Source organism: Equus asinus, chromosome 4, assembly GCF_041296235.1.
Source record: "Equus asinus isolate D_3611 breed Donkey chromosome 4, EquAss-T2T_v2, whole genome shotgun sequence".
Taxonomy (NCBI): domain Eukaryota; kingdom Metazoa; phylum Chordata; class Mammalia; order Perissodactyla; family Equidae; genus Equus; species Equus asinus.
This window is the reverse complement of record NC_091793.1, coordinates 27621222-27626976: the sequence shown is the minus strand read 5'-3', so window position 1 is coordinate 27626976 and position 5755 is coordinate 27621222.

The window sequence follows — 5755 nt, the reverse complement described above, 5'->3', positions numbered from 1 at the left end:
AAGAAGGGAAGGAAAGGTATTTCAGGTGGAAGGATCAGCATGTGCAAAAGCACAGAGGCACACAAACCAGCTGGGGGGAAAGGATGTAATGGGGAGGGGGAGAGGATTTTGGAATAGCGCAGTGTGAGTAGTCTGTAGGCGTCACTGGGCAGACTGAAGAAAGTGGTTTCCCACTAGATTATGAAGGGTTTTTGTCATGCACAGAAATTTTATTTTTACCCAGAAAACTAAAGGAAACTCAGCAATAAGAAAATAGCACAATTAAAAAGTGAGCAAAAGATCTGAACAGACAGATGGTAAATAAGCATAAGAAAAGATGTGCAGCACTGTCATTAGGAATTCAAATTCAAACAATGAGATACAACGACACACCTATTAGAATGGCTAAAATTAAAAAAAAAAAAAAACCTGACAATACAAACTGAGGGTGAGGATGCAGAGCAAGAGGAACTCTCATCCATTATTGATGGGAACATGGAATGGTACAGCCTCTTTGGGAAACGGTTTGGCAGTTTCTTATAAAACTAAACCTAGTCTTACCATATGACCCAGGAATAGAGTTCCTAGGTGTTTATAGAACTGATTTGAAAACTTAGGTCCACATAAAAATCTGCACAAACATTATAGCAGCTTTATTCATAATTGCCCCAAACTAGAAGCAACCAAGATGTCCTTCAAGAGGTGAATAAACTGTGGTACAGCCATACAGTGGAATGTAATTCAGCATTAAAAAGAAATGAGCTATGAGGCCACAAAAAGACCTGGATTAATCTTAAATGGATATTGCTAAGTGAAACAAGCTAGTCATGAAGCCAGAAAATGCTACACACTGTATGATTCCAATTATATGACATTCTGGAAAAGGCAAAACTAAAGAGCTGGTAGAGAGATCAGTGATTGCCAGGGGTTGGGGACTGGTTGTGGAGGAGGGTGACGCACGGGATTTTTCAGGTTGGTGAAACTATTCTGTACGATGCTATAATGTTGAAATAAGACATTAAGCATTTGTCAAAAACCACAGAACTTTACAGCTCAAAGAGCAAACCTTGATGTATGTAAATTTTAAAAAATCACTTAGGAGATTGGGGGATCCAGGATGGAATGCAGAATGTGACAAAATAATCTCAATGTATTACAAATATATGAAACAACCTTGCTGAAGGGGATGGGGGAATAAGGTGCTGACCTGTATAACTTTGGAAATGACTAGAATTTGTAAGACTAAAGGCAACAGGAACTTGTTTAAGCACTATACTCTAGTTGATAATGTTGTTTCCCGCAGGGTTATGGGTTAAGAATTCTGAAACCACTATACATGTACACCGGAATTAAACAACTAGGTAAATAAATGGACGGTGGATGGTGGCAGCCAGGTTTGTCACAGTTGGATTGGAAGGTTACAGATAAGTGAGGGAAGAGGCCAGAATGATCCATGTGGTAATGGCTTAGAGTTGGAAACATCAGAATGGATTCATGCTTAGCTTAACACAGATACAGATGGTTACATATAGAAATAGTATATGCACACAGACATCTCCTCACTCTGTCAGATGAGAAGGCCTGGAAGCAACAACACCCCAGTAGCAGTGAGCATACCTAGCCCCCAGATCTTGATTTCTAAAACCATTCTCCACTAAAAAGAAACAAGGCTCCTTGGAAAAATGGCTGATTCCAGCGTTGGGACATGGTATAGACAAAGTGATCCTGGAGCATCTTGTAGGGCCATAAAGTAAGAAAGTGCTCAAAGACAGAACAAAAGGGAACAAAGGGACAAAAATCCACAATGATGTCAAATGGATACAGGAGACGACTGAAAGATCTCCCAACGGCCACAGCTGGAAGAACAGGAGCAAATTAAACAAAATGAAGTAGTATTGGATTATAAGCCAAAGTATAAAATAGATATATCCATACTGATACAAATGATTGAATAAATAGAAAATAGACAAATCTCCTGAACAGAAAATATTAAAAGAATTTATGTAAATACTCCACCTTTAAGAGGTGCAGTGTAACTTCCACTCCTTAAGTCTGGGTTACACATAGTGACTTTCTTCCAAAGTGTACGTAGTGTGAAAAGGAGAAAAAAAGAGAAGAATTTCATGGTGGAGAAGCCGAGTGATCAGGTTCACACCAACAGCGAGAAGTCATATTGATAGTAGGTACTGCTGATAGGATGTGATGTGATGGGAACGGGGCTTTACCTCAGTGGACCTCCTCCCGTGAGCACATCACTTCCGTCTAATCACGAGAAAATCCCAATGGAGGGACATTCTACAAAATACCTGACCAGTAATCCTCAAACTGTCTAGGTCATAAAGAAGCAAGGAAAGTCTAAGGAACTGTCACAACCAAGAGCAGTCTAAGGAGACGTGAGTGTAACGTGGTGTCCTGGATGGGATCCTGGAAAAGAAAAAGAACATTAGGAAAAAACTGAGGCAATCTGAATAAAGTACGGGCTTTACTTAATAAAAATGTATCAATATTGGTTCATTAAGTGTGAGAAATATACCTTACTAATCTGTTACTAATAGGGAAAACAGAAATGCAGTATATGGATCTCTCTTCATAATAATTCCGTAAATCTAAAACTGTTCTAAAACGAAAAGCTTATTAAGAAAAGCCCCAAGAGAGCCAATGAATGGAGTCCCACAGTAGAGTGACACCATCCCTTTGTTGTATGCTATGAAATGGCCCATTAAGAGAAAAGCAATTTAAATTGCCAAACTGTTGAAAAGTTGCAGTGCCTGTTTCTTGCTGACATTAAGGTGACATCCTGAAAAAAAGAAAAAAAATTCTCAAGGAGGGAGATAGTTGAGAGAAGGGATACATAATATTCTCACAGACCTTTGAAGTTTTGGCAGATCCTCACTTTAATTCTTGGCAGTCCTTGAGAATGCTCTGGTTCTCTTCCAGGACCCTCCTGCACTCCTGTGGTTGGACTACTTCTGCCATCCCAGTGGTTACACTCTATTGGGCAAAGAATTGAGACAAGGATCCCAGGTAGATTAGTTTTTTATTGTTGCTGTAACAAATTACCACAAACTTAGTGGTTTAAAACAAAAAACAGAACAAAAGGTATTATCTCACTGAATCTTTACAAAATACCTGTCTGATATATTCTTGTCACTGTTTTCATCTTTATAGATAGTAACTTATCCAGGTTTACATAGGACTAAGAGGCTAAGACGTGGACTGTGGTAGATGGTATCCAAAGACGGCCACCATATTAGCCTTGCACTGCTTTCTCTGCAAATACCATTTCAGAGAGAAATAAACTTATATCTTGTTTAGGTCACTGTTACTTCAGATCTCTCTTAGAGCAGCGGAAGCTATATCCTAACTAATGCAGCCTTGAAACACAATCATTTTCTAAGTTCTATTATTTTTACTTCTGTAACATTGTCCCTGCCCATTCCATTGTCTTCATTCTCACTATCATTCCACTAATTCCTTTCTTCTCTCAGTTACCAAAAGAGCCTCCTGAGCTGGTCTCTAATCCATCAGTTCTCAAAGCAATTTTGCATCCTAGGAGATATTTGGAAAAGCTTAGCGGCATCTTTGGTTCTCATAAATGGGGGAGGGGAGTCCCACTGGCATTTTGTGGACAGAGACCAGGGATGCTGCTAAACATCCTACAAGGTACAGGATAGTCCTCCACAACAAAGACTTAAGAGGCCCCAAATTCAATAGTGCCAAGGTTGAGAAACCCTGATCTAAGACATCCCCCACACTCTACCAGTGAGAGGTTTACACTTCAGATCTGACCCATGCCCCTTGTGGTATACACCTGTCAGACTCATGGCTTCCTATCATCTTCTGAGCAGCTGCCTATTTTTGGGGAAATTCCAATATTATAAGTCTTGCCTCCCTAAGGAAGGAGTTTGGACCCCAAATTCCAGTCATATTTGCAGCCAGGACTCAGGCATGGGTCTCCCTCAATCAGATCATCCCCATGAGCCTTTGATTTAGAAGTGAGAAAGGTGAGGAAAAAGGCTCTTTTGGAAGCTTGGCATTTTCTTGGTGGAAGAGGCTGCAAAATCATGTGGCATTTGAAGGTGGCAGCCATTCCCCAGTGGTTTCTGGCAGCGGTGACAGCAGTTTTCTCCAGGGTGGGGTGGGGTGGCAGCAGCAATCCCAGTCATGGTAGTTTCCTCATCAGGCCGGTTCTTCAGTGTAGTTCCGAGCTTCATTCCTGGAAGCTTACCTAGAATGTGTCCCCAATCCTTTGCTTAGACCAAGGCTCTTCTTTATCTGAGATGTGCCCACTCTATCCTTCGCTCTGGCCACCATGAGCCACCCTGGTCCTGCCACCCTTCTTCAATCCCATATTGCTTGCCACGAAAGAACTCTATTGGCACAGCAACTCTTCTGTATGTACCCCAATCCCCAGGACTGCTCTTATCTCTGTCGCAAACAAGACACATTTTACGTTCTACGACAAGAGTTGATTCACTCAACTATAAGCTCTGCAGGGTTAGGAACACATCTTTTCAGTCTTTGGGTTCTCAGCACCTAGGATATTATCTGGCACAAAGTAGGTGATCAGCACGTTTATGTACTGAATGAAAGTCAGGATGTGGACAAGTACTGCCACCTATTGGAAGAAACTTTATATACCTTTTTATAACGATTTGGACAATGGCTAGCATCCAAGGATGAAACTTGATGATGCTCTCTTCCGCATCTAAGTCATCACCATCATTATTGTCAGACCCTCCATGGTAGCCAGCCTCCCAGATGGCCTCCAATGATCTCTGTCTATTGGTATTGGTGCACTTGGGTTGATTTTTGATCAATAGAATATGACAGAAGTGATGGTATGTGACTTCTGAGGCTAGATTATAGAAGACATTGTGGCTTCTGCCTTGGTCTCTCTGAGATTACTCGCTCTGAGGGAAGCCAGATGCCATATTATGGGGACACTCGAGGGATCCTACGGGGAGGTCATGCAGTGAAAAACTGAGGCCTTCAGCCAACAGTCACGTGAGCGTGCCATCTAGGAAGCAGATGCTCCAGCCTGAGTCAAGACTTCAGATAACGGCAGCCTTGGCCTAGGTCTTGACTATTGTCTCGTGAGAGACCAAGACAGAACCACTCAGTCAAGTCATGCCCAAATTCCTGACCTGTAGAACCTGTGGAACAATCAATGTTTTTTCTTTTAAAGATTGGCACCTGAGTTAACAACTGTTGCCGATCTTTTTTTTACTCTCTGCTTTTTTCTCCCCAAATCCCCCCAGTACATAGTTGTATATTTTAGTTGTGGGTCCTTCTAGTTGTGGCATGTGGGACGCCGCCTCAACAGGGCCTAGTGAGTGGTGCCACGTCCGTGCCCAGGATCCGAACCCTGGGCCACCAAAGCGGAGTGCGCGAACTTAACCACTTGGCCACGGGGCTGGCCCCACAATCAATGTTTGTTTTAAGCTGTGATGCTATGAGGTGCTTGTTATGCAGCAACAGGTGACATACACTCTCCGACAGAAATCACGGACTACAAGCTGTTGTACCATTTTGCTACTGTAATAGAAGGAAACCACCAGAGCCCGGGCTCAACCTAGAGTCACGGAGGAAACGGGGTAAGAGCCAGGCACATCTGCGCCTCGCGGAGCGGCAAGCCCTACTGTCTGCAGCATCCCTTCCGGCGCTTACGTGCTCCAGGCACACCTGGAGGGAGCCGGCACTGCCACGGCGGCTGGAGCCGGGAGACCAGTCCCGCGGCCCCTGGGCGCCTGCGCACTGCGCCCCTCGCGCTCCC